We start from the raw sequence: 10756 nt of genomic DNA, 5'->3' as shown, positions 1-10756 counted from the left end.
TACATGTTGATCCTTGACCTTGGAGACATATATATGCATGGACTTTCCATTTCAAATTCTAAGCCAACATGGACGAGAAGTCCTCAAAGGGCTCAACATTTTTTTTAAATTCGGCCCTTTACATATCCATGACAACAAGGCAGCTCCATCTGCACAGGTAGATTGCGCGAAAATTATCAAAAGCTCCAGAATCTCCATCTCTAATTCTGACAATTTACACACTTAAGGATGAGCCGCAATCCTGCGTGTTTTTCCATCGACTAACACACTTTTCTAGCCCCTGATGCGAATCGAACCCTTTTCAAAATATGTTTTTTTTTACATCCAAACTGTTGCGTCATCCAGAACCACACATGGATCCTGATGAGCGAACATCTTGGAGATACAAGGTTTTTCACCAGACACCAGCGATAGGGTTCAACAGACTTACTGGCTGACGAAACGAGAGAGATGGGAATACTGGAATCTTCAATAAAAAAAAATACCTTCTAAGGTTTCATACTCCAGTTCAGGCCGCTGGAGACCCACCACATACACACACACACACACACACACACACACACACACACATATGTGCACATCTTCACCAGTAAGGGGTTTATTTGGAAGGTTTCCACTTTAAATCATCATGTTTACTGTGGCTTGCTCGTTGCTGGTAGGGCATGGAGAGTCTGGCTCTGGTTGCAGACTAAAGCCCGAGTGAATGTGTTCCAGCTCTCCTGCTGTGCAGCGAGAAGGAGCCTGGATTTCCACTGGTTGGCGGTGAAACAGATACGCGGTATGTGACTGATTGAGCCGTCCATGTCTGTCTCTGCATCCTCCCCGGGAAGCTAGACGGGCAGGGTAGTGCCAACAAAGTCACATTCAAGGAAAACTCCCCATCTGTCAGGTATTCCGTCGGGGCTATGCATATGCTCATCTTTTTAATACCGGCCAAAACCAAAACACAGACACAAAGGCATACGCGCACAACTAAACACATCTAGAACTGACTCTCTGTTCATCCTCTACTGATGTTTAGACATCACTCATTGCCGTAAAGACGAGACAAGGTCACACGCAAAGAAACAGAAGATACACAGCGCCTCTTTATCCGTGGACCAGCAACAATGGACAAGGTTTGTTTTTTTCAGAGTTGCCCGGCTCTAACAGGGATTCAGGGATCTCACTCAGCCTCCGTGTGAGAGCCTGTGCCACAGTGCTCGATTGGAGACCAACACTTAGGCATCAGTCCGTGTGAAGGTCAGTAAGTCAAACTCTTATACATGATCTGCCCCATCCAGGTTAGAGGGGAGAAATTGACCTCAGGGGATGAATTAGTCATGTTAACATAACATAATGCAACTCAGTAACTCATTTGTTTAGGGTTTAGGCAAGTAAGTCCTGTGTTTGCGTGACCATTCCCCCGCATCTTCGTCGATATTCAACGTATCCGTAATTTGCAGAAACAAACAATGCCAACATTTTTTTTGTGGCAAAAGGGATTATTAGGATTTTTAGGAACATCGACTCTCGTCGTTTACTATTTACTTCTAGCCTCACACTTACATGGAGATACTAGAGGACCCAGGTGTCAACCGTTGCTCCTCCGTACCAAGAGTCGACATGCTTTCTGCACCTGGTAAGGATTCCCATCAAGTGTTTCTGTTTAAAGGCGCTCCAGGGAAAGGAGGAGGAGGAGGAGGAGGAGACCCTCAGAGCAGACCCAGGAATTACTGAAGGGACTACATCCCCCAGCAGGCCTACAAATAAATTGCCCTTCTAACCCGACCCTAATTCTAATTAAAACAATGCATGTATACATGAATAATCCCTGTGAGTGAATCTGAGTGCTGTGTCAAAGAAGGAGGATATTCCCTGGAAAATATTATCATTATTATACTAAAACTGTCTAATTAAATGTGTAGTTTGACAGTTTGGGGAACAGCCTCACTTGTTTTTTTGCCGAGAGTTAGATAAGATGATCGATATCAATCCGTTGCATATGACGCATGGAGCTGGGGGTGATTAGCTTAGCTTAGCATAAAGACTTGAAACGGGGAGAAAAACTATCCTCAAACCAAAGTTCAAAGAATCCCCCAACACCACCGCTCACTGATCAACACGCTGTATCCTGGTCGTTTAATTCCTTTCAAAGTCTAAAGTTTAAACAGCATGAAGTTGTTGCGCGCCGGAACTATTTTCTCAGCCCGGGAGCAGTGACCTCCTTGAGTCGGCCCCGGCTGCCTGGCAACCTCACGGAGGCGGCAAGGAATTTCTGTTCCCGTGTACTGTAAACAAATGAGATGCAACGTGCAACTTAGTCTCTAACCCTTGTTATGTTTGACAAGTTTTGACAAAGACACACGAATGATATCTGTCATCTCTCAGCAGGAAGGGGGGGGAAACACTGACTGTATAATTTAATGACTTTACCAGCAACCTGTTGCTGGGTCAACACCAACCAAGTGTCTAATATAACATAACTGGTTTGGTTAAACATATGTTTTGAGAGATGACAATCTCAGCAGACCATAAACTTCTATTGGATAATTACAGATACACTATCATCAAACCAGAGCAGCTGTGAATGTAAAAACAATATAAAAGCATTACAAACGCTGGACTCACGAAACCGACTAAGATGATTGGAGAATGTTAATGATTTTTTTTTTTTTTTGGAGAAGGGTTTATCTTGCTGTAGCCGGCTGCCTCCCTGTTTCCACGGCAGCACGGAGCAGCCGAGGCGCAGAACAGCGCAGCAGCCTGCTTTCACATTCATAGAAATCCTCGCCATTAATTCACAAGAATGGAGGTGAGTTCCAATGCTGATGAAATATACGAGAGGAGCAGAGGCTATTTCTATCTTTAAGCCAACAGACACCACCTCAACTCCATTCTGTCTTGGCTGGTTGGGGCTGAGGTGGTGTAGAGAGAGTGGGACGATTGTATATTTATTTTTACATTTTTTGGGGGGAGGGGGGTGTATTTCTCTTCCAGTAAGTCCCCTGCATCTTAATCAGACTGTGAAAACATCGGTCTGGTGAAGTAAAAAAAAAAAAAAAGATTGACTGCTGCAAACAAAGCTGAGCTGAGGCATTCCCGTTCTGCAGATATATTTGTCTCTCCCCCTAAATCTCCTCAACAGCACATCGCAAAAAAAGAGAAGCGTGTCATACAAGCGTTGGCATGTTGGAGCGAGAGCATAACTGATTCACCGGCTCGCCGACGAGGGGGGGGGCATGACGCTCTGTGGGCGCTGCAGGGGAGTCGCTCAATATGCAGCGCCGATTTTTGGCAGTCAGGTTGGCACGGCTCACGGCCCTTGTAGGTAGGCTACTGACATTCTCCAAGGATTGTAACATCCCGTACGCCCCCGTTCTTCCAACTACCCCCCCCCCCCCCAACCCGCCTCTTCCTCCTGACTCCAGACACACCATCCCCACCGGAGCCTGAAATAAGACTGGGGCTCATACATGCCGCACTCGATCTCCTCTCAACATCTCATTACGCTCCCTGCTGCAGAGAGCAGGGCATTTTCGCAGCTACACGCGCGCGCCGTGGAAAAAAATAATCCAGGTAGCGGCTGAGGCACTTTTCAATCACACCAGTGGATAACAACCACATTCACTTGTTGTGAATTAAATGCCACAGCAGAAGCCCCTTTATTTTTTTTTCTCCTCCCCTCAGATTCCAATCCCCTCCTCCTCCTCCTCCTCCTCCTCCTCCTCCTCCTCCTCTTCTTCTGCATCGTCTTCATTATCCGTCGCTGTCGGGAGCGCTGCAGCTGTGGCAGCGCAGGCAGCAGCTGTGGCGCGTGTTCATCGACGCCTCCGTGAAGATCAGAAGCCTCCCAAATCGCTGTCTAGAGCCCTCGTACACGCGGATAAGCATCAGGGTGTTTACGGTCTCCTCGCAAGCAGTGACAGATGAAATCCCTGTAAACTCCAGATTATGTTATCCGTGAGGCGATGAGGTTGTGTTGTGTTGTGTTGTGTTTTTTAATGAAATACTCTCAGACTGTGTCAGACTGTGAATGCAGCACCTTCAAAGTTTCTCCGTCTCAGCAGTTGGCGCGCAAAATGTACAGTCCCCTGCATTATTCACAATAAAAACTGGACATTTGTCCAAGTCGATGTCTTCATCGTGACTGCAAAACGCGCTGGAGTTGCATTGTAGCGACACTTACAGATATAATTACAGATGCATGCGTCAGCATTGGTGTAGTTGCAAGTGTACATTGGCACAAGTTCCCCCAGTTGAGAAAAAAAAGAGTTGAAAGTAATTCCTTCAGCGCGTCATTGTCCCATCACGTGCTTCAGAAGCTGAACGGCGAAGATGTCAAACGGTGTTTTTCAGCGCTGAGTGATCGTGTTGATGTGACAGGGCACATTTCAGACGAGCAGCTTGGCCTGAGAGTGGATTCCTTTCTCCTCCACGGTGAATATTTGGAATCCAGGGTCGATTTAAAAATAAAAAAATGTTTCCCAAAGCCCGCGGTTCGTCCAAGTGAATGAGTTCACGTTAGCCGGTATACCCCCAGCCTCCCCGGATCGCTCATTAGGATCTTGGCTGAGCACTCGGAGGTTTTGTTTGGACGGCTTCCCAAAATGGAAACGCACACTTGGAGCCGTGCCAAGCTGTCAGCCTCGCGCATGATTTGCAGGGTGAACGATTGCCGGCATACCCGGATGGAGCGGTCCCAGGGCCCGTCAGTGGAACACAACTTTGCGTCCAAATGAGGAAAGCGCTAATCACTCAGAGCGTCGTTCAAATTTGACACAAGACAACAGCTGAGCACGAGGGTTTCCGATGTTTTGGTTAAATGTCCGTCTTCCTGCTTTCAACAGTCTACGGACAGGTTTCCTGTTTACAACTGAGAGTTATAATGACACAATAACATTTTAGCTTATAATGGACATTTTAAGTATTTAGAAATGTAGGGACTTATAGAAACCAGTACAATTACTTCGTTTTTTTTATTATCTACTATACTTGAATAAACATCTGTTTGCGATTTAATTTTCTCCCAAAAAATCACAAGCTTAATGACGGGATGCAATTTCCATCTAAAGCCCATCAGTCTGCACCTTAACGAGCTGTCCCACACTGCCACTTCTAATGCGCATCAAACTGTTCACCAAAAGCGTCAATCAGATACCTGGATGAGCGTCTGCAATGTCCCTTTAAACAGACATAAATAAACAGTATCAGCTGTCTTAAATCAGCTGTTTCTCCTGCACCAAACTATCCAACACCTTGTTCGAGTCCGGCGCTCTGAACACATCATTACATGCTAATTGCCAGCAGTCTACATTTGACCCTTACGTGTTTCAGCAAATATCATCTGTTAAAACCACACTTTTATTAGAACATTCTGAGGTTTGCATTGTGTTTGCCGTGTCCTTTGCATTTTGTCATAGTCTACTTGTGTGGTTCTCATTCCTTCATCCTGGCTCCTCTCCCTCTCTCCCCCTGCCTTCACTGGGCTGTGCCACCGCCGCTATTAGGAGCACAGATTAAATGGATGGCGCATCCCACGCAGTTTGGTCCTATTAATAATTAAGCAGGGAGAATATTATACAGTTAATATACTTAAAACATGGAGTTCAGTGAGTAGGTCAAGAATGATTACACACTGCAGGCTGACAGGCGGCAAGAATCCATTTGTTCGGTGGTAATTAGCCTAAATGATAAAGTAATGCAACCCCCCGTTAAGGGAGAGAAGACGGAGCATTCAGGAGGAGACTAGATTCACCACAACAACACAGGCAGCAGCGCAGGGGACGACATCATCTCCTCGAGTCTGCGTTTACTCTTGAGGCTTGAAAACAACGCCGGTCCATGTCTTCCAGATAGAGGAACTACACTCAAAACCTACTGAGAACCTGCGCAAGTCATGTTTAATGCATACATCATGGCAGCGTGATGTCTAAATGGTGTCAGAGAGCAGCGAGCAGGCCCTGAGGACGAGCTGCGACAGATAGCAGAGGCTGAGTTCGTGACCTGCAGGTGAAGCTGCTTTACAAGCCTCTCAGGGCTCCGGGGTTCATCAATAATTCACTGCACCGCCAGTCATGTTAACACCATCCTTAAGCACCGTCATTATGATCCTCTGAAGCGCACCCACACACATCTAACATGCATGCACAAACTCAGACATTTGTTAGTTGACTCCCTCCTTCACACATATACACAAAAACACACACGTATACATTATGGGGACCTGTAAGACGAGTCCCCACGATTTGTTTGTGTAAAAAGATTTTTGTCCCCACAACATGAGTGATATAGACGCACTCACAACACACACACACAGTCGTGTTTCCATGACTTTAGGGGATATTATATTGATATTTCCTAGAGACTTACCCTAACCATAACCACTATAGCCTAATCTTAACCCTAACCTAAACCTAACCTTAAACCAAGTCTTCACCCTAAAAGGTTATTATTCACATCATGGGGACGTGCAATTGTTCCCAACTTGTCCCCACAAAAAAGGCGAGTCCCCACAATTTGACTGTCAAAATCACATTTATGTCCCCACAAAATGGGTCAAACACACACCCACACACACTTACCTCACGTAATGGGGGCCATGCATTTTGCCCCCAAAAGGAAGGCGGGTCCCAACAACGTGACTGTGTAAAGAGATATATGTATTACATGAGTGATACACACACACATACACACAGATAGTGGATTAAACGTTATCCTCATTATCTTCCATCATCTTGATGAGCCGCAGATAATAACAAGAAGGCAATAGCTCTCGCAGTGTGGCATATTCACAATGAATGGGATGTAATGCCAAATATTCCAAGATGCATTGGATTGTCTGAAATGGGTTCATCTTTCTTTCTGGATATCTCGTGGCACAGAATAGGAAGAAAATATGCAGCTGCTGCAAATGAGGAAAAAAGAAAAGGTCCTCCCACAGACCAGCTGGGGATAAAAAAACACAGAGGTAAAGTTCTTCAACAGAGATTTACTGTTCCACTTTACGAGCACCGAGGCTGCTGCTCAATAAATCCTTTATCATTGTGCTTTTATTGGGAGATTTGATCTCAGCAGACAGATTGGGGGAGGGGGAGGGGAGGGGAGGGGGAGGGGGGGCAGCGTTAAAAATCCATCTGACTTCTCTGCAGAAACCCACATTGATCAACATGTTCGCTGCGACGGCGCTCACTCATGTGGTGAGTAATCGTGGCGCTGCCCCGTAGACTTCTGTGAGCTCCCACAGCTCGCGCCTGAGCTCCCGCGGTGGGCTGCGGTGTGACACGGAGTCTGATTGAGACATCTTCATCGGCTTTATCATAATCACGTCAATAGGAATACGGCGCGGAGCTCTTTTAGTCTGATGTCTGGCCATAAATACGCGACTCCGGAACGAGCTATCATCAACGCTCAGCCGCAATTACACAGCACTGTTGGCAAAGACAAATTCACTCCCTCCGAGTGGAGGTCGATGTCATATTGATTGATAGGCGCCGAATAAGCGGTTCTCTCCGTTGTTTACGGCTGCAAAGGTTAAATAAGGACTGCTGGGGTTTATGTTTCACAGTTTGCTTTTTATATGAACTGTTTCCTGCTCTCATGAGCCGGACAAGTGTTCAGAACATCGAGTTCAATATGAAAAAAACTGGGAGGCAGCCTCGCTATTACGATACTTGCTGGAAGACGGATCTATCATATTGATCAAAATGCAAGAGGAATTCATCTTTGTGACACACAGGCTTATTAGATCACTGCTGGTCCGTATTGTCTGTCAGGGTGTGAATTAAGCTAGTTGGTTTCTTTTGATATCTTCTGTGGGAGGTCTGAACCAAAATACAGGTCTGATTTCCAAGGTGGAAACACGTGACCACAATGTACGGTACAAAGCTTTATCAGTCACTCCCCAAAATACTGAGAAATAAGTAGCAGGGGATGTTCTGCCAGTGAGTCAACTTGCAGAGCAGGGGAAGGCAGCCTTAGGCATGCATGCCACCAATTGGTGGCTTAACCAATAGCATTCTAGCAATAAGTGTGCAAGAGAGGTGTTTTGGAAATGTTGAAGGCGCCTCTCATCTGGATGCCAAATGGCACTTTCACAGCCATTGGCACTTGCGCAACCTGTTATTTACAGTAGTTTGTTCGAAGAAGACCCACACAGTGTGCCTCTGACTGGCTCGTTGCCTTCATCACAGAATTTGTTACGTTTAAAATCGAATTTGTCGCAGCCTATAAACAACATATTTTCTGTTCCTGACACGTGTTGTTGAAACAGTCCGTTGCTCCAGCTAGTGAGGAGAAGAGAACCGGGTTAACTGGTGCTGCCTGCTCAAACACAAACTAAAAGAAATCAATTCCAACAACAGCAGGAAGAGTTCTCCAAGGAGGAGGTGGACCGCAGACGTGTAAGATGCCTCTTCAGCTTTGGGAAAATGACCCAGCCATCCAGGCAGTCTGGTAGGTTCTGGAAGATGGTGACAACTGTGGTGCCACCCACGACTGGTTCGGAGGTCTAACAACAAGCCAAAGGTTTTACAGAGTATACATGCTTCACACAAACTGAGCTGCTTGTTCCGGCTGCACATTATCATAAACATTAAGTTACATCCAAAAAAGAACAACCTGATAAATGGCCACAACAGCAACAGTCCACTGTCAACGTTTGAAATACATAATTCTTCAACATCATTTTTCAGCTGATACCGCGTGATATTATCGAAAGCTCGGGGAGTCAGGCCCCGTTCATACCCGACAATAACATGCGTCTTAAGTGATCAGATCACAAGTGGGCAGCTCTACGTGCGTCTGTTCACCTCTGGCATTCGAATGCGTCTAATGCAGCTCTTTATGCAAATGAGCGCCTACGTCATCTCCTTTTGCAAAGACCAAATGTGATTCTGCCGGAAATCAAAAGAAGAAGAAATTAAAACACATTTTTTCTTGTCCAGAGATCATTTGAATTGTGTCTATTTATGCAAACTACTATACTACTAACTACTATAGATGACTATAACAAAGTAAACGGGTAACATTTACAAATTCTAACGGCTTACGCTGACTGTGGGCCGGTTGAAATTAGTTTTCTGAACGGTGGTGAAAGAAATATTCTGGCGTCCATAACAAAACAAATCTCTAAAAGTATTTTTTATGTTTTTTTTGTCTACTGATCCGACGCGTAACTCAAAACTGTGATACGATCCGAACTGTGAGTTTTGTGATGTGTTGCACCCCTACTCTCCACTTGTGATCCAATTGCCCAAGATGCCTTTTGAAACCCAGTGTAGGCTAAACAGGGCATCAGTGGAACTTTGTCAGTTGAACCTCATATGACATATAGGCTACGGCGTATGTGCTGAGTGGGCTATTTTGATATTCTTGTGTAGAATAGAAAAACAGTAAGAAAATGTTTCAAGCCGTGTTTCTTTGTCTCTCATCGTTGACTTGGCACCAGCCTGCAAAGTAAAATAAAAAAAGCATCAACCCAAGCTACTCATGTATAATTCAAAGTGTGTGATTTGCAGTTTAACAGCTTAGATTTCCCTCACTTAAGCACAAAGGAAAACTTGCATAACATGATTTTTTTTTGTTGCCATTTTCTACAAGATCAACTTGATCCTGTACAGACGCAGGAGTGTAGTGAAGGAGAACTGGATTTAATGACTCACTTGAATTTGCCTCTTGATGACTACGGCTCAATGGTAAAACACAACAACGCAGCTATTTAGACCCGCCTGTCTTCCGAAGCACTCAGCCGCGGCCTCGAACATCACGGAGTCTGTGGTTTGAAAGGAAACATGGCTCGCTTCACCTTCTGCTTCACACATTGCCAGCGCTCCGCGTCGAGCCTCTTGATTTCCTCTTCTCATAAAAGTGGCAGTTTTCTTATCTGCAGATGTTCTAACCCTTTCCTCGAACATGTGGATCTGGTCACAGTGTGGCGGTTCGGGCCGGCAGAGGGCTCGACTCTTAACGGGAGACACGGGAGACCGCCGTGCGGTTGGATCTTGACCTGAAATAGAAACGATCCCAGAGAAGCTTTTGTGTGCTTCTCTTGTTTAATTGAGGGCGGAGACAGAAAGGAAGTGGGGTTCACTTTTGCTGTTTGATGGAACGAGAGCCACCAAGATTAAGGTCTTGCGTTTCTGCCTCCTCATAATTCTTTCACACATTATTGATAACTGATATCCTGCGGTTTGGATGCATATGGACTTTGAGAAACCTTATGAACAAACACCATAATGGCACCATCAAAGCAAATGCCAACTTGTTCCATCTTCTACTCCATCACATCAAACGGCTATTTCATTTTATGTCTTGAAAGCCACCTTCTATGTTGGGGTTTTTGCCCTTGCTATACTTGGGTAGTGACCTGAAAGCAATTTTCTTTTTACGATATACTTCATTTATCCCTCAAGGGGGAGATTCTCTGCGCTGCCTCCCTGGCGGCCCTGGAGCAGGCACAGGTTAAGTATCGAGGATACCTGGGGACGTGGAGCCCGGAGGTGTACGGAATACCAAAATATCCTTGATGATATTTTACTCAAGTGCATTTACTGTCACGAGTTGAGAAGCAATAAGTAGCAGAATGTACTTTAAAAAAAAGAAATACATTTCTACACATGATCTTTATCTTGCAATGTATAAAGAGGATGACTGTCCATAACAAAGTGCATAAACAGTACAACTAGTACATTATTCTCTGCTTGTTCAATGTTTAACGATGCCAGAATTATTGAATGTGCTCTTCCCCAGTCGAGTGTTAGCTCACAGGGCATAATTA

The sequence above is a fragment of the Anarhichas minor genome, unplaced genomic scaffold (genome assembly GCF_050575085.1).
Source record: "Anarhichas minor isolate MPS153535 unplaced genomic scaffold, ASM5057508v1 ptg000021l, whole genome shotgun sequence".
Classification (NCBI taxonomy): domain Eukaryota; kingdom Metazoa; phylum Chordata; class Actinopteri; order Perciformes; family Anarhichadidae; genus Anarhichas; species Anarhichas minor.
This window is presented reverse-complemented; position numbering follows the sequence as displayed.